The following is a 27,023-nucleotide window of genomic DNA, read 5'->3' as shown; positions in this document are numbered from 1 at the left end:
CATGGCAGGAGATACAGGGGGAGCACCGTAGGGGCAGAACAGGGCATGGTCACAGAGCTGCCAGGAGGCATCACAGCCACCCCTGTGACTACAACATGTTACAGGCTACAGAAGGTTTCTAGGGGGATTGGCCTGAGAGCAAAGCCAAGAGGGAAGTGGCAATCAGTAATGAGGGGAAGCAGCAGAGGGGGAAGTGGTGGCAGTCAGCAGTAAGGAGAACTGGCAGTGGGGGAAGTGGAGGAAGAAGCTGGGCCACAAATGGTGGCTGAAGTAGGGGAACACAAGAGTGGCTGATTTTCCTCTGGTGAGGCATAACCCCCACCACCACCACCACCACCACTACCACCACCAAGTTTGGGAAATGCTGGCTTAGTGCATTAATATAGTTACATTGTTCCTGTAAGTTTGACTATGGCTCTTCTGCTGAGCCCATAAACAAACACACCTTTCAAGCAACTGACTGAAGCCCCAAAACATTAGATTTTATCATAGTCAACATCCTAATGCAGATTTATAAGTCCTATAAGGAGGCTGAAGGCAATGCAGAGATTTCTGTGTTGCCTAAGATCCCTGGATGAAGTGGCTGAGCAAGGGGATTCAGAGACTTACAAACTACAAGGCTAGAAGTCCTTGCTATCATGCAGCTGAAAGCTAAATTAAAGCGTGTATTTTAGAAAGGTACCTAGTTTTGTCTTAACAGTTCCAACAGCTAGTGGATCTACCTTCTACCCCTGTAAGCCATTCCAAAAATTAAATTGGTCTCCCAGCTAGGAAATCACTGTTGTTGCTTTCAGGTTTCTATTCAGTCCTACTACAATGCAGTTCACAGCTATTCATTGAGAACTAACTTAGCATAGCCTTTATTCATACGATCAGCCAGGTGAACAAACTGGCTGACAGCAGGAATAGTGCAGGTTTAAACACAAATCCAAAGTGTTGTGCTCAAACACACACCATTTGCCATTTAAAATTAGCTGGTTAAGGAACTTTATCATTACATTGTAGCAAAGCCCCCAGTTTTTCCTGTGTTTCTTTTAAAATGCATTCCCTCCTCTTTCCCAACCATTTCTGACTTTGTCTCTGCCCTCTGTATCCCTTATAAGTGATTACAAGTAGTACGAGGTAAGCTAAGCTCTTGTATACTATTATTGTAATAGGACCCTTTTTATATTGTAAATAGTGTTCTGTTATATTTGTATTGACTTACTTTTTTATATTGTATTATATTGTATTCCTATCATTTTTGCATTGATTTGTATTGTTTTGTATTGAATGTATATGGTTTAGGCCTATGTCTGTAAACTAATGTCAAGTTTCCATTTTGTATGTCAAGCCTCCATCTTGTGCCCCCTGCCTTATGCAAAATGTTGCAACCTATGACTCATACCTACCCCTCCTATGTAAATTGGTTCCTGAATGAATGGGGATGAATGAGGGTGCTTGAGAGACAATGGCAGTAGGTCTAAAAATAGCTCCCTTTGAATGACCGAGCCATAAACTCGATGACCCAACCATCACCCTGCATTGACCCTCCCTGGCTTAAGATTTCGAAGACAAAGACTGCTGCAGAAATCAGCCAACCCACCATTACAGACAACTGAAACTGCATGTCCCTGCCCAGAGTGCACATGCTCAGTACACCAGGAGCTGACTCTTGCTGGACCCCGGTCTGGACAACACCTTGCTGGAGAAGACCCCAACTGGCCATCGAGGATCAACTCACAGCCCAGGATAGATAGCTATCACCCACTTTCCTTCCCCAAGCAAAGGACCTGGACTCTGTCCCTACACACCTTGACTTCAATCCCTCCACCAACCTTTTCCTGTCCTGCTACCATTATGCGGGTATGTGAGTGTGTGCGCGCGCGCGTGCTTGCATGCGTGTGTGTGTGTAGGAAACAATAACTTCACGGGGCTGTGTAGTGTGTTGTCTGTTTAATAAACCTCTTATTTAGAAAAAACAAATTGGGTTTTTGTCTGTTTCCTGGCTGGCTCCTCCTTGCCACCACTTACCTGCTTTCAGTCTCCCAGCTTTCTGCCCCTCTGTTTCCAGCCCCAATCTCTCAGCTTTCTGCCTCTCAGTTTCCTGACTGTTTCCTCCTTGCCACTGCTTATCTGCCCCCTGATCTCCCAGCTTTCTGCCTCAGTTTCCAGCCTCATCTCCCAGCTTTCTGCCTTTTCTTTCCTAGCTGTCTCCTCCTTGCCAACAGGCTTTTTCCCTTGCATCAGTGACTTTGAGTAATCCCAGGGCCACTTAACCTTAAGTAACCCCAGCTTCCCTTCCAGTCTGCCAGTCCTAATCCTGGCCCCAGCAACTTTCACTCTCCCATTTTAACCCCCATTCATCTCCCTCCTTCCCTGCCTCCTGGAAATCTTTGGCCCTTGTTTCTCCCTCCCATAGTCACCAAGCACCCTAGGTATCCCAAATACCCTAAGAACACACATACACACCACACCACCAAGTTAGGAACTCACCTGTGTGTATGTGTAGGTGGGTGGTATATGCATGAATGGTGTGTGTGTGTGTGTGTGTGTGTGTGTGTGTGTGTGTGTGTATATATATATAATTGTGTGCAAGATATATGAATTAGTGACCTGTGTATGTATATTGGGTGTGTGGGTGTTGGTAACTGATTTTGTCTAATTTTTGGTGTGTGTAGTGTGTATGTGCTTGAATTGGTGATAGGTAAGCATGTGCTTAGGCTGGTAATCTTAGCAGCAGGTGGATGGACATGCCAGGACCAGATTGGTGTCCCAGGGCCAACACCAATAGGCCCCAGAGCAGGGCAGCAGAAGCACAGGGTCCCAGCCTGCAGGGGCTCTATGGAGCTGGGCCAGATCCCCCCTCTCCCTGCTGGTGCAGCCCAGCCCAGCTCCATACACTCCTGCCAGTCTATACCCAGCACTCCTGCCACCCTGCTCTGGGCCCCGGTGCCACTGGCTCTGGAACACCGATGTGAACCCCATGCTCCTGCACACCTGCTCACTTCCACTTCACCCACCCCCACCACCACTTTCTCCACTTTCCTGCCCGCCTGCTGGCTGGTCACTTTGCACCACATGGCTTGCAACTGCATGGCCAGACTGTGAGGCTCAGCAAGAACCATCTGGGCCCCAAAGACTGGGGCGATCCCTGTGGTCCTCCCCTGCCTCCCTGCCCCCCACTTCCTACTTAATTTCCCACTTCAGTACAGACACAAACAGCTCCATGGTGCCAGGCCAGAAGCCCCTGCTAGGCAGGGGCTTCTGGCTGGGGTGGGGGGCAGGCAGCCCCTGCTGTTGCGGGAGCCTGCTGTGGCTTCCCCTGGTTCCTACTGCCCCTGTCTCTTGTCATCTTTGACAGGCAGCCAGGAGCAGATAAATATTAATTTTCTAAATTTTTTAGGGGTCCTGCGGTCTGGAGAGAATGGCCTGGTGGGCTGGATATGGCCCACAGGCCAAATATTGCCCACCTCTGATGTAGCCCCTCACTTGGATCTTCGGTATTTCCTTGTGTCTGGAACTTTGTTATATTAAGCTTTAACATTTTCTAATAAATTTAAATCTGGATTTCCCGTCAGGGTCAGACTGATCACATTTGGGGTCAAGAAAGAATTACCCCGTGATGAGATTGTTATATATGGTGAGGGGCTTGCCTTCTCTGTCATGGGAGTGTGGCCCTCTTCTGTGGTTCTCTTGAGTTTACAAGAAGTTATGTGAGACTTTAACAAAAGCCTTGCTGCAGTCCAGATACACTCTATCCACTGTCTTCCTTTCACCCACCCAAGCAGTTACTCTGTCAAAGAAGAACAAGTTTGTTTGACACAATTTGCAATTTGGCAAATCCATGATGGCTGCTTGTGACCAGTCTTTCTTCCTCCAGATGCTTGCAAATGGAATTCCTGGGTATTGAGGGAAAGCTAACTGCTCTGTAGTTCCCCATGCCCTACTTTTTGTCTTTTTTTAAAGGGGGCACTGCCATTTGCCTTTTTCTAGTCCTCCAGTACCTGGCCTATCTCTCATGACTTCAATGAAGGTTATCGCCAAGGGCTCTGAGATCTTTGCTACCCAGTGGTGATGAGTAGAGGGTGCACAGGGGTGAATGTGCACCCCCTGAGAACACTGGTGCACCCCTTGTCAGGCTGTGCTCCCCACTCAGGTGACAGGCAGGGGGGGCAAGCAGGAGTGCCAGTGCCCCCCCTGCAAGTGCTGGTCAGGGAGTGCAAGCACCAGATGTAGGTCCCAGTCAGTAAGTGTTGCCGGTCTGTAAGTTTTGCCATAGGGGGATTCCCCCATCCTCATCAGCAAGATTGGCAATGGGGAGATTCCCCACCACCAATCAGCACAATTGGCCATAGGAGACCTCCCCGCTACAGGTGCTGACTGGTTATTGGGGGATCATGTGCACCCCTGACTAAGGTGGCACCCGTCGCCCATGCCGCTACCAGTTCCTTCAGTACAGTGAGATGAAGTTCATCCAGCTCTGCTGACTTAAATTCACTGAGACTAATTAAAAACACTTTCTCTCTTTTGTAATCCCAATCTTCAACTTGTCCTCTTTCTTATCCAAATCATCCTTATTAGTCATCTGGTTACAACTTAACTTTTTTTTTTGAAGACAGAGGCAAAGTAGCTGTTGAACAGCTGTGCCCTTCTTTGTATCTTTTGTCAAGGGTTACCCTGGTTAGTTAAAAGTGTACCCACGGCTTCTTTGTTCTTTCTTTTCTGGCCAACATACTTCCAAACCTCTTCTTGTCATTAACCTCCCACACCAGGTGCAGCTTATTCTTTATCTTTGCCTTCCTGATTTTGTCCCTGCAGGTTCTTCCTATTTCCTAGTATGCTTCCTTGGTGACTTGCCCCTTTTTCCATTGCTTATATGTTTTTGCATTTGAGACACTGGGCCCCTACCCCATTGCTAGAATAGGAAGGGGATCCAGGGGTACTGGCCCTTTCCCCCTCCATCACCTCCCTCCCTGCACCTTTTCCTCTCTTACCTTTTGTGTGTTTGCCAGGTTGAGGTCCCTTACCTCTGGTTTCCTTGTTCCATGGTTCTGATTTCCACCCCTACCCTTGCTTTCTTCCACTTTGCCTCTGTGTCTCTTCTTCCTGTGTCACGGTGGTGATGTCAGAACCAGATTCACAGGCAGGGGAGCCTGAAGAAAGATGACTGCTGGATCCAGGTGGAGGCAGAGCCTCGTGATCCAGGGGGTGAAAGTAGAGGGGTCATGTGAGGCAGAGAGCCTTGCATAAACCCAAGCCCCAGGCCAAAAAGGAGCAGTCTGGCAGTGGAAGCTGCCAGAAACAGAACCTTCTCTGAGAAGCATGAAAAATGGAGCCCAGACTGCAGAGAGAGGGCTCAGAAGGCAGCTGTGAGTGAAGAGAAACTGGGGACCTGCATAGGAAGCAAGCTAAGTACTCTGGGCACTTGCCTGTTTTGTTTTCTTTCTACTTGGAACCCGCCACCAAAGGGTGTGGTGAACTCCATGTGGGACATCCCTCTGAATTGGGACTGGTGCTTATATTTTGTGATTTTTGTTTTTCCCCAGAAGGCAAGGTTGTGGTTGTGGAGGCAGAGGCCACTGAAAGGGGGTGATTGGAGACACACCAAATTTGAAATTCCACTGAGTGGACAGAGGATAAGGACTAGAATATGTTCTTTGGCCAAACGAGGCCACACTTGCCCAGACTATAAGGCAAGAGGGTTAGTGTATGTTCTGTGACTGAATGAGGCTAAGCTTGTGTGGACTTGTAAAGCAGGAAGGTGGCAAGGAAAAAACAGGATTTAAGGCTGCTGTAGCAATATTCTGCTACATAAAATGTTCTGGAACCTAAGGTCATGGGGCATGGGCAGAGCTGATCCAGGAGCTTGTGGTTCTGAACAGTGGGCCCGAAGATAGAGGGCTCAGCAAGAGTAAAATTGGGACAAGGCCAGGGGGGATGCCTCAGACCAGATAGGGCCCACCTCCTCAAAAGCATGCCTTGCCCTTGTGCAGCCTCCCCTGCTAACTTTGACATCAATATGTGGTAGGAAAGACTAGTGAATAGGGGAGAGACTGGAGGGTATACCCTGTAGTGGCACTTGTAAACAGCCTACAAGTATCCTACTCACCTCTTGTGCAGTCATATTTGGTCTCTTGCTGTTCTTCTTGTGCTTCAATTGTGTCAGAACAATTTCTTGTTTGATACCTTTAGAAAATTCCAAACCTTCTGGGAGCCACTATCCTTCAGTACATCTTCCCTTGGCATGATGCCTATTAACTCTGAGTCAACTGAAATCTGTCTTTTTAAAATCTGGTCTTAGTTATGCTAACCTCATGCCTTCCCCTTCTCTAAATTACAAATTCTATTGTAATCCCGAATTCCCCATCACCTTCACATCCTCCACCAGTTCTTCCCTATCAGTCAGGACAAGATCCTCTTGTTGTATGCTTGACTTCCTTCCACACAAAGTAGGAAATTGTTCAAGAATTACCATATTTACTTGAAAGGTTTTTAACTTCATCGTGTATTCATCTTACATTCACATACAAGGAAACCTCACTAATTAAATAACTTAATTAAATTGCTGCAAAAAGCAGCACGTACACAATAATGAAAACCAACTTTTAAGTTGTTTAAATGTAACCAACACTGAGCATGACTATAAAACACATGGCCCATATCAGCAAATATACTGATGGGAACTTTTCTGTACAACCACCTGCACCCTCATTATGGTGTCTCTGATACCAGGTAAGGTAGGAGCCCACCACAAGACTAGATTAATACAGCCTATTTAAATAAGATAGATTATAGTTAGAGATGTAAAATTTCCAGGAATTTTGAAGCCATGGAAAACAATGGTACTTTTGCGGGGAATGGGGTTTCCTGGGGAAAAAATGGAAATTTTGGGAAAAATTGAAATATATGTGTGGCAGAGCACTTTTGGGGTGCTTGCCACATGGTAGGGGCTGCAGGAGGCTGGGGCCTAGCCCAGAAGGGAAGGCAGCCAGGTGAAGCCCCCCCAGATCTCATTCTAAGGGGGGGAGGTATGTGGTAGAGCACTGTTGGGGTGCTTGCCACTTGAGGGCTCCCACAGGCTCCAAGGGGAGCCTGCTTTGGAGCAGCAGTTAGAGGAACCTTCCCCTGGTACCATTTAAAGGGGGAAGATGGGTGGCAGGGCACTCTGGGTGCCTGCCACTTTAAGACCAGAGCCAAGCAGCCAGCAGGTGCGTGACCGAGGCAGCCATTTTAGATCTCTGGCTACCTATATAAACAACTCAGTTCCCTACTTGCTGGGGAGGTAGCAATGTTGTTTGGCTGTAAGCCTCCATAACAACCTGGAGGTAAGGGCAGGAGCTGTTGAGGATGGATAGGAATCTCCTGGTCCTGGGCATGATATAAAACTATACCCTGCTGGGAGTGGGTGGCCTGGTGGAGCTTTCAGTGATGTGGGAGCCCCCAGGAAATGCCAGGCCAGTTACCACCTCAGGGGAAGGTGGGTAAGGGTGCCTTAACCCTAGCCCTCACCTTCGGGTAGGTTTGAATACCACTGGAGGTAGTTGGGAGCCAGGCATAGCTGAGACCACCTGAGCCCTGTGGGGTGCAAGACCCTGAGAGAACCCAAGGATGGAGAGTGGGGGCCAGGCACGGCTGCCACCACCTGAGCCCTGTCGGGGGGATAGAACTCCGAGGGAAACATAGTGGGGGCCAGGCATGGCTATGGCCACCTGAACTCACTGGGGAGTGAAGCTCCGTGGCCCCAAGTGAGGGCGATGGAAATTAGGACCCCAGTGAGGGGGTAGCCCTGAGTGAGGGGGTGGTATGAAGCCCCAATTGAGGGGCAGAGATGAGAGCCCTGAGTGAAGGGGGTGGCAGTGTGCAGCCCCAGTGAAAAGGGAGAAGAACCAGAGGGCTGAGGGCCCTGTACATTAATACATACAGTGTTGCCCCCGGAAGGGGCCAGAGTAAGCTTAGGCCCAGTTGGGGAATTGGCTGGCCAGTACCCTGGTGAGGGTTATGGAAGGGGCCCAAAAGACGGTACGTCTCCCACCCAAGGGACAGATTAGCTAAACCTATGGCCTAAGGGAGCTGCTTCAAGAGGGAGCAGGGCAGAATAAGTTGTTGATGGATGAAAGAGACCCTGTGAGAGAGGGTGGAGTGTATGAGGCCCAAGTGAGATGTGGGCAGTATGAGTGTGCAGGAGACATCATTCCTAGATGTCTGAGCTGTATTCAGCTGTGCTGAGGCACTTTGTGTGAATGTACCCTCTTTTTTCTGCATCTGAAAATCAGTAGGTTGTTCTACTTATTTCAGATAACAATGAAACCTAAAGAGATTAATTTGGTTGGCTCATCAAAAAGCTTGAGAGCTGAGTTGATAAGTATCAGTGCATACATATCCTTCTGGGGTGAGAATTTTTGGGATCATATGGATTCCTGCTGGCACCCTGTATGTCATGGCCTTTTGAGAGGAGGATCGTTTACACATAACCATTCTTTGAGCTTGGCTGGAAGGGAATGACTGGAATCACTGCAGTGTGGCCTTGGAAACTTGAGGGATGGGTCTTGTGTCCATGATAGTAAAAGGGCCCTCTTTTAATGCCAATAGAGGCATCTCTGCCCTTTGCCTCTGTATGAATCCTGACTGTAAGGCAATCAGGGTGTTGGCTGGTGGTATATTTTATTGGAGTGTAGTGCTTAGTGCCTTGTTCTGGAGAGTTACAGGAAACAGGACAATAGCTAGAGGGATCCTCAGAGTCAGTTGCTGACATCTGGGGCTCCCTGAGAAATTGTCTTGTCTTCTACTGACATCTACATCTGCCTGGAGCAACAGTATCATCAGGTGGAACAGTTCCTGGGTATGGGAATTTCATGAGTCTCAGGAATTGTTGCATTTCCTAGACTGAATATAGGGAACTGCAGGCTACCTTCACCTTCTTGGAGTCCATCATGATGCCATCTGGGGACACTGCAAATCCCAGGAACTCAATGGTCGTCTGATCAAATGCTCATTTCTCTAATTTGGTGTATAATCCCGGTTGTTGTGTTTCTAGGACAATATGGACATGCTGGGTATGTTGTTCCAGGTTCTCTGAAAAAATCAGAATATTGCTAAGGTAGACCACCACAAATTGGTCAAGTAGGTTTCATGATACATTGTTGATAGATACTGAAATATCTCTGGGGCTTTGGTCAGACCAAATGACATAACAGAATAAATAACCCTAGGTCTTTCAGCCTTCCCTCATAAATCTTGCCTCCCAGGCTTCTAATTACTTTTGCATAGGCTATGAAAATACACTAATGCAGCTAAAATATAGTTTAATATACTGAATTCAGAGAAATTTAAACTCTTACCTTTTCTATAAAGAAGTATACTTTCAGCTCTTTTGTACTGCTTCTGTACTTCTGTGGATCTCAAAGTCACAGGGCCAGGAGGATGCAGGTTCCTTCCAACTCCAAAACCTTTAGACTTGCTCTGTCTCCTCTTCTGAGGCTTTTGAGCAAGCAGGGCAATAAGCTCCTTGCTTCTAATCTCTACAGGAACGAATGGATGCTGTTGTCAGTTTCCACTCCCAGTCCTTTGAGGCTTAGTCAGGAGGACAGGAGCAGATCCACTTGTCCCAGGCCAACTTGTCACTGTGAGTGTATCAATTTGTCACTGTGAATGTATCAATATGTTTGCAGGCCAACTGGGTGCTGCAACTGTATCAGCCACTGGGCTGTTTGGTTCGGGATCGAGGAGGCAAAGTTGGGAGTGAAGCAAAGACAAACTTCACTTATAACAGTAAAGAAAAATTTACTTATAGCAGCAAGAACATGTTTTAACAGCAAAATATGGTTTACGTGTATAACAGTTAATAAAAAGGTTAAGCTAATAAACAGACAATATAGCAGTAAAAGTTAAAAATTGGCGGTGATGATAAGAACAAACAGACAAATTGACAAAGCGTTTCCACTTGGTTGGCATCTTATCGATAGTGCCTAAGTGCCAGGTACCCGCCAAGTTGATCCAGCAAAATCTGGCATCCCTGATCAATGCTGTCGGAAGGAGCACCGGGGAAGGTCCCTTAGTCAGGATCTGGTCCTTGCTCACACTGGGAGTCTGGAGTCCAGGCTTGAAACAGCAATGACCATTCTGTTCCGTCCTTCCTACTGGTTACCTGACGTGTGTTCCTTTATAACTTGTCCTATGCTAATCTGTTGGCTTTAGAGCCACTCACAATTTTACCCTACGGCTGTACAGAGAGTTAATTTTAACATTACGGTTATGCTTATGACAGACAGGATACGTCTGCAGGAAACAATCTTGCAAGCTTTGCCTTAGTTAATATTAACTATTATGCCATTGCTAGATACTCTCAAGAAGCAAATCTTTTGGGGGGAGTAAAGGGTAGCAATATATGAACACCTTGCCTTAAACATTTTATTCCTCATTCTAAAAAAAAACATTTCATAAGAGGCTTTTTAATTTTTCCAGAAATTTTCAATTTTTCCAATGTTTCTGGAAAAAACAGAAAAATTCCTTGGGGGGGGAAAAATGGAAAAAAAAGTTCCCCACCCCCAAATTTTCTGTTTTATTTTCCCTGGGCCTTCACATCTCTTGCTCTAGCATTTGTTTGGCTGTGCACATGGATCCCAGGATATACTGGGCTAATCCCATATAGTGTCTTTACATGTGCTCCAGGAAGTGGGGGAAAGGGCATTTTAATTAGAATGGCTCTTGGGAACCGCTCTAATTAAAATACCCACAATGTCTCATATAGTCAGCATCCCAGGCTTCAAAATGGGAGCAAGGGCACTTTAACTTAAGCTTGTTGAATGAGTTAAAGTGCCACTGCCACTATTTTGAAATGCTGGCATGCTGAATACACGACACTGTGGCTGCTGGAGTTTTTTAATTAGAATGCATCAGAGCAGGCATTTGGCATGTGTACAGGTACCCACAGTTTCCTTGTGAGCCAGGAGATCAAGCACTATTATAACATTTGCATTGTCTATGTGCATACTTGGGTCTCCAAGGGAATCTGGAGGATTGTTGTTCAGTGTTGAACAGCAGCTCTGTAAGATCCTCCAAGGTGTTGACAGGGCTTTTGTCTGGATGGCTCTGTGTTTATTACCAACCCCAAGAGGCCTTTGACCTTCTCCTAACTGATAGTACGAATGCACTCAGAAGTGTTTATTTCTGATGTGTATTATTTTCTGACCTGGAGGTTAGGGGTGGAGCAATACGATGGGAAACTGCTGTTTCTCTGTTACACCTTTGAAGCTATATATTCCAGAATGTGAGTTTGAGCCTGGCTTCATGCCAAAGGCTACAGGCCCAAGTTCACCCAAGAGTATTTGGCCTGGGAAGTCAAAGGCAACTGGACATAGTGCTACTTACATCACTCCCGTTTGTGCCCTTGTCCACAGAACCCTGGTGTGCTTTAACCATGCTACAAAAAAGGGCTTCTGGACATGCGTGCATCATCCACTGAGGCATAGGCAGTCTGAGTAATGATTTGCACAAGCTGTTAGCCAGAGGTCTGAAGGATAGGCAGGGTCAAATCTAGAGGGTCAGAGTCTGAGCCAGGGCCAAAATGGTAGGCAGAGCAAGGTCAGGGAGTAAGCTAGGTCAGATACCTCTGAGAGCTGAGTTCCAACAATCTGAGACACGGGGCAGGGGTTGAAGTCAAAATATGAGCAGGGTCAGCAATGGGTGTTCCGATCTAGAAGCAGGGCACAGAGGCAAAGAAACAGTGGGGCAGTCCAAGGGTAGCAGCAGGCTTATTGTCTGGACAGCTTCCCCAGGAAAAACAAAGCCTTATTCAGGTGGGGGATCCAGTCAGAGTCTGGGAACCTTTTGGCCAATAAGGGGACAGTTGTGGGAAGCCTTTTCCTGGCAAGGCCCCTTTTCTTGCTGTTTTTGCCTTCTGCGTGAGATGTGACCTGTTGGAGGGCTAAGCTGGTGCTTTATCCTTGAGCCCTAGGGTCGGGGTTTGGGACTGGGTCCTGATGTGCCCCCTCCCCCTGGGTATGCCTGACTTTCAGTGGGGGTGGTCATAGAAGATTAGAGTTGGACGGGACCTCAGGAGGTCATCTAGTCCAACCCAAAGCAGGACCATTCCCAACTAAATGATCCCATCCAAGGCTTTGTCTAGCTGGGTCTTAAACCTCCAAAAATGGAGATTCTACCACCTTACTAAATAACGTGTTCCAGTGTGTTACTACCCTCCTAATGAGAAAATTCATCCTAATATCTAACCTAAACTTCCCTTGCTGCAACTTGAGACCATTGCTCCTTGTTCTGTCATCTGCCACCACTGAGAATAGTCTAGCTCCATCCTTTTTCAAACCCCACCTTTATGTAGTTAAAAGCTGCCATTAAATCCCTTCTCAGTCTTCTCTTCTCTAGACTAAATAAGCCCAGTTCCTTCAGCCTCTCCTCATTAATCATGTGCCCCAGCCCCCTTAACATTTTCTTTGCCCTCCACTGCCCTGTCTCTAACTTGTCCCCATTATTTCTGTAGTGAGGGGCCCAAAACTGAACACACTACTCCAGATGTGGCCTCATCAGTGCTGAATAGAGGGAAATAATCACTTCCTTTGCCCTGATGGCAACACTCCTCCCAGTGCAGCCCAGTATGCTGTTAGCCTTCTTGGCAACAAGGGCACACTGTTGGCTCATATTCAGCTCATTGTCCACTGTAACCCCCCAGGTCCTTTTCTGCAGAGCTGCTGCCTAGCCAGTCAGCCCTCAACCTGTACCAGTGCGTGGGATTCTTTCATATTAAGTGCAGGACTTTGCACTTGTCCCTGTTGAAACTCATGAGATTCCTTTTGGCCCAGTCCTCCAATATGTCTAGGACTAGGTTGCTGAATCCTAGCCCTCCCCTCAGCATATCTATTACTTCCCCCACCTTGGTGCCATCCATGAACTTGCTCAGGGCACTCCATCCTATCTTCCAGGTCGTTGATAAAGATATTTCACCAAACTGACCCCAGAGCCAACCTGTGAGGCACTCCACTTGATACTGGTGGCCAGTTAGACATTGAGTAATTGATTACTGCCATGTCTAGGCCCAGTGCTCCAGCCAATTTTCTACCCACCTTATGGTCTATTCATCCAGCTCATACTTCCCTAGCTTGCCTGTGAGAATGTTTTGGGAGACCGTGACAAAATCCTTGCTAAAATCAAGGTATACCACATTCGCTAGTCTCCCTGCATCCACAGAGCCAGTCATCTCATCACAGAAGGCAATCACTAAGGGTACACGGATCGAGATTTTGGGAGCCAATACCGATAGCCGATATTGATCCAATTTCTGATACAGCTGCCTCCAGCTGGTAAGTCTGTTGTGGTGGAAGGGGACAGGGGAGGGAAGGGGTGTGGGGGGGCTGTGCTGGGCTTTTCTTGATGAGGGGTGGGCAGCAGTGGTGCTGGGAGGGGGCTGCAGCCACCCCAAATTTCTCTGTAGCCCCTGTATGGCACAGCTCTGGCTCTTCCCGGTGCATGGGTGGAAGCAGGGGGTTGAACTGAGGCTGCACCAGGTGGGCAGTGGTGTTGGGAGCAGCGCTATGGGGAGGCTATGGTGAAACATGGGGTGGCTGCAGCACCCGACCAGTGCCACTGCCACCTACCCTGAGCCCAGCCCCCACTGAGAAGAGCCTGGTGCAGCCCTCACCATAGCCCACAGCCACAGCTGGCCTGTCCCACGCCACACAGATCCAGGGGCACATGCGCCACCCCTATGCCTTCCCAGGGTGCACGCAGCGGCGGGAGCTGCCGCCCGCTCCGTGAGCTGTGGCTCTGTCATGCTGGCCTCACCCTGGCTGAGCAGTGCCATGGGGAGGTGTTGATCTGCCCCCTCATGCCCCTTCCCTCTCCCTCCCCTTCCACCATAACAGACTTACCAGATGCATGCTTATGGGCTCTGCTTCTCGCTGTCTGTGTGCTGTGTTGTGGTTGCACACAGGCACAGGCATCTATCAGCCAAATTATTAGCCACTACAGGCTGATTTGCAATACACTCTATTTTCTTTATACCGGTACCAATCCGATTATTGGACTGATGTATCGATGCACCTCTAGCAATCGGGGCAATCAGGCATGATTTGCCCTTGGTGAATCAAGGCTGACTGTTCCTAATAACCTTCTTCTCATCCGAGTGCTTAGAAATGGATTACTTGAGGATCTGCTCCATAGTTTTTCCAGGGACTGAGGTAAGGCTGATTGGTCTGTAGTTCCCTGGATCCTCATTTTCCCCTTTCTTAAATATGGGCATTATGTGTGCCCTTTTCCAGTGATCAGGGACCTCTCTTGATTGCCATAAGTTTTCAAAGGTAATGGCCAGCGGCTCTGCAGTCACATCAGTCAACTCCCTCAGCACACTTGGGTGCATCCCATATGGCCCTATGGACTTGTATATGTCCAGCTTTTCTAAATAGTTCCTAACTTGCTCTTTCACCATTGTTGGCTGCTCTCTTCCTCCCCAAAGTGTGCTGCCAGGTACAGTAGTCTGACTTGCAGTAGATTGACTTTGCCTGTGAAGAATGAGGTGGAAAAGGCATTGAGTGCTTCAGTCATTTCTGCATCCTCTGTCATTAGGTTGCCCCCCCATTCAGTAAGGAATCTACATTTTCCCTGACCTTTGTCTTGTTACTGACCTACTTGCAGAAGCCCTTCTTGTTACCCTTCACGTCCCTTGCTAGCTGCAATTCCAGTTGTGCTTTGGCCTTCCTGACTTCATCCCTTCATGGCTGAGCAATACTCTTCTATTCCTCCCTCGTTTTGTTTGTCCAAGTGTCCACTTCCTGTAAGCTTCCTTTTCATGCTTAAGCTCACCAAAGAGCCCCCTGCTAAACCAAGCTGATCTTTTGCCATACTTGCTAGTCTTCTTGAGCATCAGGATGTTTTGTTCCTGTGCTCTCAGTAAGACTTCTTTAAAATACAGACAGCTCTCCTGGACTCCTCTCTCCCTCAGACTCACTTCCTAGGGGATCCTGCACATGAATTCCCTGAGTGAGCTAGGTCAGATCATTCACACAGTTTCCTGACTGTGATTAAGGAGCTTTTCCTGACCCAGGAAGTGCAAGGGCCAACCAGAGGTAACGCTTTCTTAGACTTGGTGAGTCAAACTGTTTTTCTGAAGTCCAGGGTGCTTACTCTGCTGCCCTCCATCCATTTTATTCATCTTTCTAAAAGAAAATATTTCATAAGAGTTTTTTTTAAATTTTTCCACAAATTTTCAATTTTCCCAATTTTTTCGGGAAAAAACAAACCAAAAAAATGCCTTGGAGAAATATAGGAGAAAAACCGTTTTTTTCTGGGTGTTTTTCTGGGCCATCACATCTCTAATTAGTGTCTTTTGTATGCATTTCCCCCCCCAAGTGTCAACTCGCTTTCAAGTCATGGTGAGCCACTATACTGAATACTTTACTTCCTCTTTACTCCAACACTGAACCGCACCTTTCTTTCCCATTTCCAAATAGTCCTGTTTTTCAACCAGCCTTAAATGTCTGGCAGATATCACCAAATGGGACCCCAAGCAGCTTACCCAGAATTTCTCTGTCACCCCCTCTCTGTCACACAAGATTGGTGTGGCTCTGCCCTCCGTGAGGTGGAGGAAGACCAGGTTGCAAAGCTCCTAATTTGCATATACATTTTTCAGAGGATCGCTAGACTCATGACAACAACACCTCATTCCAGCCATAAGTGGGGCGGGGGGAAGGGGCTTAATCAGCACATGGATCCACTGTGGGTTGTATCTGAAGTACACACACATGTATTAGGCAGTGCCAAACTGTGGGGTCACCATGCCTTGAAATGCTGTTGTCTCTGCTGGGGTCCAGCCCAATGAGTTATATGGTAAATCACTGAATATTTCTTGTACAGGTATGGAAAAACTATGGGGGCCTGGTGGGGGAAATATCATGACCACTGAGATGGTTTTCCTAGTCTCTGGGGATAGCTGCTTTTCTGGCACAGAGTAGTACCTGGGCGGAGGTAATGTATAGTTAACCTTCCACTTTCACTTCTAGTGGGAAGAGTGTCACTTTACACATAGGCAGAGAGATAAAAATATTTAGAGGGGCTGAATGTGCACATGCACATGCTCTGCCCCTCCCCCCAGCAGTTAAGACTGTGCAGGAATGTGTGGGGGGAGGGGGAATGGAGTGGGAGGCAAATTGAGGCCCATGGGGTGAGGGAGGGAGTGGGGGAGGGGCAAGGGCTGGGGTAAATGGGGGCCCCAGCCAGGCCAGATGGTGGGACAGTTGAAGCCCAGGCAGCTCATCCAGGGGCATGGCAGGGTTCGTGCCACTGTACACATCTCAGCATCTGACATTTGTGTGCAGGGTAGAGGCAGCTGCAGCTGTGTGTTGGGCTTTATGCCCCACTGCCTGTGGATCCACATGACGCCATGTGTGTCTTACCACTGAGTGAGCAGGGGATACAATGCCACCCCCGGGGCAGCTATAGCTGGGTGCAAAGCATAGCATCCAGCAGCAGATGTCTCCACATTGTGCACAGATGGGGGAGTACATGGCCCCCAGGCCTCCACCAGGAGCCCCACCACACCCCTGGACAAGCCTCCTGGGCTCTGATCATCCCACTGCCTGGCTAGAGCCCTGTTCACCCTAATCCTTGCCCCATTCCCTCCCACACCATGCAGACCTTGATCTTCCCCTGCTCCAGCCCCTTCCCCTTCACAGAATAGATTGATATTTGCCTGCTGTTCTGGGCAGCCAGGGATCCACACACCAGGCTGTGATCCTGGCTGTGTGCAGAGCACTCTCCAACCCTGCTGCATCAGCCTGGAGCCCTGGGATGCTTTGCAGCCCTCCCTGCTGCCCCATGTTTGGGAGGAGGCTGCCTATGTGTAAAGAGACCCGGGCCTTCTGCTGCCTATGGCTTTATGCCCACTTTATGGAAATGGGAGACTCCTCCCTAGCTAGCTCCTCTGGCCATATGGTTGAGGGCAAGTAAAACTCGAGGGCATCTGAACCCCAAGCTTCCAGGCTTGGTCCTGCACATAGCATGCCCACCAAATGATTTGGAAGCATCTGAAGCTGCAAGTTGGGGGTGGGAGCATGTTTGCCAGCAGTAGGGCCACATATGGTTCTTGTATGACTCACGGATTTGGAATTCATTTGGCTGATTTTTGGCTTAGAGCACAAAAAGATGTTCCTTTAAAAAAAAAAAAAAAAAAAAACCATGCAGGGGCAGAAAAGCCCATCCAACTGCCTTCAGAAGTTTTGGTAGCAGGAAGCCAAAACAATCAAACACCTCTTCTGGGACTGTCCATAAGCCAGACAGATGTTAAAGAGAATACATGTACTTCTTGTGGTGACAGGTTCCATAAACCTGATCAGGTTCCATAAACCTGATTAGAATTTAGGCTGGTGACAAAAATTAAGGACAACAAAAAGTCCTTCTTCAGGTATATAGGGAGCAACAAGAAGGTGCAGCGTAGTATAGGATCCCTACAGGACAAACTAGAGCAATTGGTAACAGAGAGGGGGGGACAAAGCTGAGCTCTTCAATGAGTTCTTTGCATCTGTATTCCTAGACACAGACCAAGACTAATCTCCCAATTATCTCATAGATAAACACAGGAGGGACACCAGCCCACCAACTGTTAGAGCAGACTTAGTGAAGGGGCACATGGAGAGGCTGGATGTATTCAAATCAGTGGGCCCAGATGAACTTCATCCAAGGGTGCTGAAGGAATTGGCCAGTGTCATAGTAGAGCCACTGGCATGGCTGTTTGAGCACTCATAGTGCTCCAGTCAGGTCCCAGGGACTGGAAAAGGGCCAATGTGGTCCCTAGTTTCAAGAAGGGGAGGAACCCAGAAACTATAGGCCAGTTAGTCTCACTTCTATCCTTGGGAAAACTCTGGTAAAAAAAATCATTAAGGATCACATTTGTGGGAGCCCAGCAGGGGAAATAATGCTGAAAGGAAGTCCATATGGATTAATTGCAGGAAGGCCTTCAATACAATATCTCATAGATTTCATAGACATTAGGGGCTGGAAGGGACCTCATGAGATCATCGGGTCTGCCCCACCCCCGCCACCATATGCAGGAAGTCAGCTGGGATCAAGTGACCCCAGCAAGAAATAAATTCAGCTGTTTTTCTAAGGAGTCCAGAGTAGGTGCTTGCAACACCTCTGGGAGGAGTTTGTTCCAGATCCTGGACACAAGCACTGTAAATAACTTTTTTCTTATGGCCAATCTAAACTGGACTTCATGGAGTTTATGGCTGTTAGACCTTGTTATCCCTTGGGGAGCTCTGGTGAACAGGTATTCTCCCAGGTCCTGATTTACCCCTCTTATGAAATTGTGGGCTGCCACCAAGTCCCCCCTGAGCCTTCTCTTCTTCAGACTGAAAAGTTCAAGTCCCTCAGCCTCTCCTCATATGGCCTTCCCTCCAGGCTTCTCCTTCCTGAAGTGGAGGGACCACTACTGGATGCAGTACCCCAGCTGCATTCTCACCAGGGCTGAGTAAAGCGGGAGGATGATTTCCCTGGTTTTGCTTGAGATGCATCACTGGATGCATGCCAGAGTTTGCCCACCACAGCATCACGTTGGTGACTCATATTCATCTTGTGGTCAGTCAAGGCCCCCAAGTCCCTTTCAGTCATGGTGCTAGAGAGCATAGCACTGCAGAGCTAGTAAGTATGTTGGGGGTTCTTCCTACTGAGATGCAGCACCTTGCACTTTTCTGCTTTGAAGGCCATCCAGTTTTGGTTGGCCCACCTTGTGAGTGTGTCCAAGTCAGCCTGTCCTGCGATGTGATCGCCTTCTCCCATAATTTGGTATCATCTGTGAACTTGGCCAGTTCACATCTGACTCCTGAATCTAGATCATTGATGAAAATGTTAAAGAGTACTGGTCTGAGTACTGAGCCCTGAGGGACTCCACTGGTAATCCTGTGCCATGTTGATTTGCTCCCTTCAACTAGTACTCTTTGGGTCTGACCCCATAGCCAGTTGCCTAGCTATTGGACCATATGATGATCAAGGCCACAGTTCCCCAGCTTAACCATGAGGACATTATGGGGAACTAGGTCAGAGGCATTCATGAAGTCCAGATATATGATGGCCACATCATCTCCCTTGTCCAGGGCACATGTTACTTGGTCATAGAAGAAGATGAGCTTGGTCAGGCAAGACCTGCCAGTCACAAAGCCATGTTGACTGGCATTCAGAAGCTTGCCTCCCATTAGTCTGTCGATGGATCCCTTGACAATTTTTTCCAGGATTTTTCCAGGGATGGACGTCAGACTGATTGGTCTATAGTTCTATCTATTGGTCTATCTCATTCTGTTCTCATAAATAAACTGACAGGCAGTGATGTAGATGATTACATGGTCAGGTAGGTAGCAAATTGGCTTATGGGTTGCACCCAGAGAGTGGTGGTGGACAGGTCAATATCGACCTGGAAAGATGTAGGTAGTGGAGTCCCACAAGGCTTGGTCCTTGGACTGGTGTTATTTAATGTCTTCATCAGTGACTTGGACAAGGGCGTGGAGAGCACCCTGTCTAAGTTTGCAGATGATACCAAATTATGGGGCAAAGTTAACAAACCAGTGGGTAGGGAATGGATCCAGGCAGATCTGGACAGGTTGAAAAAATGGGCAGAATGGAAGAGGATGCAGTTCAACAAAGACAAGTGCAAAGTGCTGCACCTGGGCAAAAAGAACCACCTATACACTTACAGGCTGGGGGGGTGACCTTCTCAGCAGCACAGCAGCCAAAAGGGATCTCGGAGTCATTGTTGACTCCAAGATTAACATGAATCCTCAATGTGACAGAGTGATCAAGGCTAACCACATTTTATCATGCATTAGCAGATGCATGACAAACAGGTCAAGGGAGGTGATGCTTCCCCTCTATGCAGCACTGACCAAATTTCAGTTGGGGTAGTGCATCCAGTTTTGGGCACTGCATTTCAAGAGAGATGTGAGGAATTGTGAGAGGGTTCAGAAGAGGGCCACTCATATGGTCAGAGGCCTGCAGGAAAGGCCCTATAAGGAAAGACTGAGGGACCTAGATCTCTTCAGCCTTTGCAAAAGAAGGCTGAGAAGTGATCTTGTGGCTGCCTATAAATTCAACAGGGGAGGGCAGCAGGGAATAGGAGATGCTCTACTTACTAGGGCATCCCCTGAAGTAACTAGAAACAATGGCCACAGATTGACAGACAGCAGATTTAGGTTGGACACTAGAAATAACTTCTTCACAGTAAGGGTTGCCAGAATCTGGAATGGGCTTCCAAGGAAGGTGGTGCTCTCCCCTACCTTGGGGGTCTTCAAGAGGAGACTGGACCTAGCTGGAGTCATTTGACCCCAGCACTCTTTCCTGCCCAGGGCAAGGGATTGGACTCGATGGCCTACTGAGGTCCCTTCTAACTCTAACATGTATGAATCTATGAATTCAACCCTGCTGACCTCTTAATACTAAATTACAGCAGGGGACACTAAACTACAGCTCACACAAAGCAATATGTGCAGATCAGTGACAGTTGTTTAGTTTTATTAATTGACATATTTTACTTAAGTGTAATTTCAGTACTTACATTACTGTGTGATGGGGCCATCTCACGGCTGGTCTAACCATTGGCCTGCCCACCTATCTAGGGTAGTCCGTCCACCTGCCTCTCCTGCCATACCTTTGATGTAACAAATTAATAGTTGTTAACAAGATGGGAGACTGCATATTTTACTGCCCGATGCTAAGGGCATAATACACAGCTTCATAGTGACCCTACACCATGTTCCATGCCTTGTAGATGGCATCACTATGTGGCTTCATCCCCAAGATGGACCTCATTCCATGTCTGCCTGGTATTCGGACCCCACCTGGATCCTACTCAGGCAATCTATTCCGCCCACATTCTGGGTGGCAAAACTCCCTAAGCCCTTTTTCTCTTGTGGCTGTGGCTCCCTCTGGGACCTTTGGCCTCACTAGCCCTGGCCTTGCCTCTAAGTCAGTTAGGCCTCCTGGCCTCTAGCTGTGGCTATCCCTTGTGTTGGGCACTCCAGCCCTTTGACCGTTCATGTCCTGGTCCAAGCATGGGCCAGTGAGGTGATTTAGGGTAGGAACAGAACCACTCACCCTCACACTCACACTCTTATACAGGTCCACCTTCTCAGGCCCCTCTTAACACCTCTTGCTCTCTACTCAGGCTGGCCTACGTGCAGTCCTTGGGGCCCCCTCATATGGACCCTAGTCTATGCAGCCCATGTGCAGTCCTTCAGGCCTGCCACACACTACTCTGTGCAGTCCAATCAATCATGTACACACCCCCTCACTGGAGCTGCTACACCTCCCCTTCACTGAGGCTCCCAGGCCTTACACTCCTTGGGTCTCAGGCCTGATGACAATGCCTGGACCCTCATCTGTCTCCTCTACGGGGTAACCCACCAGGTTGTGGGGCTGTGGCTATATGCAGAGCCCCGTACTTGTCTTTCACTAGTGAGGCACTGGTGTGGCATTTCCTGGAAACCACAGGCAGCCCTACCATACCATTGAACCCTAGCAGGGTGTAGTTTTAGGTCATTCCCCAGGAATAAGAACCTCCTCCATCCCCATAGTTCCTACCCTTAACCACCAGGTGTTCTGGGACCAGCATCTCTGGCTTCCTGCAGCAACTGCCAGCTCAGCCGTGAGAGCCTGGGTTTATACTGAGGCTTCTCATCCCCATCCTCCAGTCCAGGAGCCCTCCTGCAGTCATGTGACCACCTCATTAGGCCACATTACACCTGCCAGCTGCTCCATAGCCTGCTTAAACTTCTTAAAGTAGCAGGCACCAAAGGTGCCCTGCCACAACAGTCATAATGAAAGTACTGATTTTCAGGAATACAATTGTGCTCCTGGGTGTGGCAGGAAGTCACCTTTGTTTCTCCCCAAAGTCTCTGTGCTGTGACAATTTGATTAGGATGGGCCCAGTAGGGGAGACACACCCTTACCCTATTTCTTTAGGTAACCTGAGCTGGCTACATTCCTGAGGGAGGGGGGAAACCTGCTCCCTCTGCCTACGTGACTGGTATCAGCTACCTGGGTGAGGGGCTTCTACCTGGTGGGCTACAGTCTGCCTAGCAACTAGTGATGTATTTCAAATTGGCTGGCCAACAGCCAACTGGAGCTGGCCTCCACTGGACCAAGTGAATGAGGTCACAGGGGCTATATAAGTTAAGACTGCCCCGGAGGAGGGGGCAGCAGCCATGCAGGTGACTCAGACTTAGAGAGGAGCTTTACTATCTGAATCCGGCTCTCTCCCCCATAACTCATGAGTGATGAACGGCCTGCCTCCAGAGGGAATCTCCAACAGCCTCTGGATGATGCTTGTGAGTAAGCTACTCCAGATCTGGTTAGATATCTAGCTGGCAGTAACTCATATGAGTGATCAAAAGGCTACCTCAGCCAGACTGTTTTGCTCGATGGGATTTCTACGAGATTGCTCTATCCTGTACCCTATTTTCACCCTACCCCTATAATCAATAAAGTTCTCCTTTGTGACCAGTGTAGAAGACTTATTGAGGGGTCAGTATAAATTATGCTTGAGAGGCCCCTTAGGTCTGCAGACTAAGAGGGACTTTCCTTTTTGGCACCTGGCTTGGAGAAGTGCCCCAAGTGCTTGTACTGGGTCGAGGACCCGTAGGACTATTAGGCCTGTGTTTCCCCAAGGACACAGGGCCGAGAGAGTCCCTTCTCAGGGTGGTGGCAGCTTACGTTACCCCCAGGCTAGTGAGTGTGCTCCAGGAAGGGGGTCAGCCAGACATGAGGCACCCCTAGGGAGGCACTTGGAGCCTGGAAGGTGGTCGGGCGCAGTGAGGTGGGTGGAGCAGGAGCAGACCCTATTGGCCCGCCACACTGGAAGCCCAGCATAGTTTAAGCACCCCAATCTTCAACACACCCTAGCTGTCAGTAGAGTGAATTTGGAGACAACTAATACAAAAAGGTTTTTTTAAAATAATTCTTTTAAATTATTTAATTAACTTAAAAAAGGAGGTCAGCAGAAGATTGATCCATGTCAGGCTCTACAGCTACACCGGATGTACTAAAACATTCATTATACGAAAAATCTGCAAATTACACTGCAAACTACCTAAAAGTACCAGTGAATTGTAATGGTAGCTGGTGGGCAAGGGGGCTTAGGACACATAATTTGGTGAATTGACATGTATGTGATATGTACACATGACAGATTTTTGTCCACAATGGGACAATTGTCCATGATCAAACTAAAATACATCAGAACTAGTCTAAGTTGCCACATGCTGAGACAGTATGACACGACAAAACCTTGTGCACATGTACATGGTGATGTCATTGTTAGCTAAATGGCAATTTTTCATCACATTTTGTCATGTGTACGTGGGCAAATAGTCACGTGTACAAGTACCCTCAGTGCAAAGACCAAACATTACATTAGTACAGTATTTCTCAACCCATGGGTTGCAACTCATAAGCAGGTCACAAGAATATATGAAAGGGTCACAAACAAACTTTAAAAATTGATTATTCTTTAAAGGAGAAAAGCATGGGAAACTGTGGCTTTTTCCTTGCAGGTTACCAGAGTTCCAGCCTGAAATGGCCTTCATGTCCCACACAAACCCCACTCTGCCCCAGACATCCACCCCCTGTCCCACACACTGGGGGGCTGGAGGCTGGGCGCAGGGGACAGTGAGCCAGGAGTGAAGGACATTAGGTCAGGGCTGGCCATCAATATTTACAAATGGGTCCTGGAATAAACAAAGTTGAGAACCACTGCATTAGTAAATCCAAACTGGGAAAAATATCTATGCATGTTACACTGCGAACCCCCAAATCAATCCTGCATATGGATGAGTGTGTGACAATGAGCTGTATACTGCAATATCAGTATTCCAGTTATATGAATTGTCCCTCCAAGACTTCGTTGTCAATTGCATCATAGTTTTGATGTATTAAGACTTCCAGTTCCTCCTGCTTCTGTTTCCATGCTCCATTTATAGACATCTAAATTGTTCAGCAAATTGACAGTGTTCTCTTCCTTGATGTCATATGCAGTTTTTAGCTGCATCAATAGAAGCATTGGGGGATGGGTCTACATGTGCATTCACTGAGCAGTAACTTACTGTGAAGTAAACAGTTTTTAGATAGGCACATACATGTGTAGGTATTACTGCACAGTACTGCTGTGCGTGTCCCGACTTGGGAGTAAAGTTACTTCCAAGTTGGAGCATACACAGTGTTTCTGCACAGTAAGGTGGCTATACATGCCTTACTGCACAGTAACTAAGTGGGCATAAGTAACTGTGCACATGTAGACATGCCCAGGAGGTGCTAGTGCCTCTACTTGGCATTGGGTAGGCCCCAGTATTGTGTGCAGTTTTGTGCTCCACATTTTAAAAAGAATGTGAAGAAGGGTACAGAGGCAGGAAACAAAATTTATAAAAGGTTTGGAAGGCAAGTCATATGAGGATAAGTTGAAGGATATAGGCATGTTCAGCTTGTGGAAAAGGAGCTTAAGAGGGAGCATGATAGCAATCTTCAACTACCTGAAGGGCTGCCATAAAGAAAAGGGAAAACACCTTTTCTCTCACTGCAGAAAGCAGGACACAAATCAATGCCTTGAAATTGAAGCAAAGCAAGTTTATATTGGATATCAGTGTCAAAGACAGAGGGAGAAGAGCAAGACTCTGCACCCCTCCCTCAGCCATATCTGACCACCGGCTGCTGGGCTGGAGAGAAAACTCCAGGGGAATACACATGCCTGAGGGGCAACTGATTGTCAGCTGGCAAAGAAGCCAGTGGATTTGCTACCAGGAGCACTGGCGAGGCGATAAGAAGTAGCTGAGGAGACCAGAAGAGGGAGAGAGAAGGAGAAGCCTCCCAGCTGTGACACTCCCTGGACAGGGATAAGAGGAGTGCAAAGGCTCACAGGGCAACTGAACCAGCAAGTCTGGCTAGCCTTTATAGGGACAGGTCTCAATGGTGAACTGTGTTTTGAATTGTGACTACTGAGAATGTAAATCTTGCCTAGAAAGGGATTACATATCATCATGGTGAACTGCCTCCTCTTATGTGAATCAAAAACTCAACATCAAGTCGTGGCGGACAAAGACGCAAGAGGCAGCAACATCCCTAGGCCAGTCTAGGTCTGTGGAGTACCCAGACAAGGGTATCTCCCCTGATGCTACTACAATCAGGAAAAGCTTCTTCACTGTTAGAACAGTGAGGCAGTGGAAGTAGTTGCATCTTTATCATTGGAGGACTTCAAGAAGAGGCTGGACAGGCATTGGTCAGAGATAATCTATATGTAGCTATACCTACATTCTACTATGCATATTTCCCATGCTTCTGGGCTTGTCTGGTTGTCACATGGGTCTGGGAGGGAATATTTTTTCCCTCCTGCTGCAACATGTGTTGCGGGTTGGGCAGGGGGCAAGCCTTCCTCAGAAGCATTGGGTTGGCTGCAGTCAAGGCTAGGGATTTTGACTGGGATGTGCCAGTGTTTCTGCCGAGACTTAAAGACAGGGGTTCCTGCCTAGAGGGTCTTGCTCCTCTGCTCAGGATCAGACCAATCACATTTGGGATCTGGAAGGAATTTTACTTTATGGTCAGATTAATATGTACTGTGGGGGGCAGGGAGGTTGCCTTCCTCTGTAGTGGAGAGGCATAGTCTTCCTTCTTGGATCTCTCAAATGCATTTTAACAAACTTTGCAGCATCAGGAATTGACTGCTGTGGTCCTCTTGCTTTGCCTGTGGCAGACAGGGGTGTTACATTTTGTATTGTGTCAGGATTTACTGCAGTTTTGCTAAGGGGTTAGACAATGGATTTGTACAGGATAGTTTGGACAGGGATTATTTTGCCTCAGGCAGGGGGTTGGACTAGATGACCAATGGAGGTCCCTTCCAGTCCTACTTCTCTGTGATTCTATGTCCCTGTTTAATCACCTCTTATCCAGTCTACATACATGGCTATTTCTCTCAATCTTTCCTTTCCTTTCCATATGGCTTGCCTTCCAGTCATCTTGGTCACTCAACTCTGGATGCCCTCTATTTTCTCCAGAACTAGTCACAATATTCCAACCATGGCCTAACCAGTGGTGAGTGGAGTGGAACTATCACCTTCTGCATCTTATACACAACAGTCCTGCTAATGCAGACCAAAATTACACTCTGTCTCCAGTTTGGGTTCCTGGCTGGCAGGATGTCAAACTAGGCCATCAGATGAATGCCTCCATCCCATTTAACATTCTGAATTCGAATTTGTATATAAATGTGCTGAGCTTCCATAAGTCCAAGATGGTGTACTAGCACCTTTCCTCTTTAGACTGGGAAATAACTATTGTAGACTACACCTGTGCAAGTAGGCAGCTTTTCGATCCGGCATTGGATCTGGCTGCTTCAGATGTCAGCGATCCAATCTGGAGCTCTGGATCGGTTCCCCGCTTCGATCTGGCCAAAGCAGCTCTGAAGCTTCAGAGCCACCTCGGAGATCCAGCCATAGGGTATAATGGGGAATCAATTAAATATCTATAACTTTGTTGTTTTCGTCTGATTTCAGTGAAACCTGCAGGTGTGGTAGCATCTGCTGAGAGCATGAAGCCTGCCAAGTTTCAAGAAGATCAGTGCAAAGGTTTGGGGGGAACTGCACCTCAAGCTGCTGACAGGCAAAACTCAAGACACAGATGACCCCATGTGTGTTAAAGTGCAGTGGGCTGAAAACCGCAGGGATGGTGCCCCTGCAGAGGCCACAAGGCCTGCCAGCTGTGTGCGTCTCTCGCGGGGGGAGTAAAACTCGTGATGTGGGTGGGTGACAGTGTGTGTGTGTTAAGGTGTGCCCTTCCTGGAGCTGGGGCCTCTGCACTACAAGGCAGTGTGCTCCAATGAGGCCTCCTCCTCCCCAGCAGCCTCAGGTCCACTCCACCACTTTACATGACAACAGGTAAAATAACTTAGCTGGCTCAACACCAGTAGCATCAGCAGCAGCATCAAACATACCTTTCATAGATTTCATAGACATTAGGGCTGGAAGGGACCTCAGAAGATCATTGAGTCCAGCCCCCTGCCCAAAGGGCAGGAA

General features: G+C 47.9%; 1 protein-coding gene across 1 annotated transcript in view; it reads right to left on the bottom strand.

The window, feature by feature from the left end:
• PPP2R5D (protein phosphatase 2 regulatory subunit B'delta) overlaps positions 1 to 27,023 on the bottom strand; it is a 1,176,261-nt gene that overhangs the window by 72,474 nt on the left and 1,076,764 nt on the right. The window lies entirely within an intron of this gene.

Source organism: Crocodylus porosus, unplaced genomic scaffold, assembly GCF_001723895.1.
Source record: "Crocodylus porosus isolate Cpor-Errol unplaced genomic scaffold, CroPor_comp1, whole genome shotgun sequence".
In the NCBI taxonomy this organism is placed as follows: Eukaryota; Metazoa; Chordata; order Crocodylia; family Crocodylidae; genus Crocodylus; species Crocodylus porosus.
Note: the sequence above shows the minus strand (reverse complement) of the source record. Positions and strands in the feature narration are given on the sequence as shown.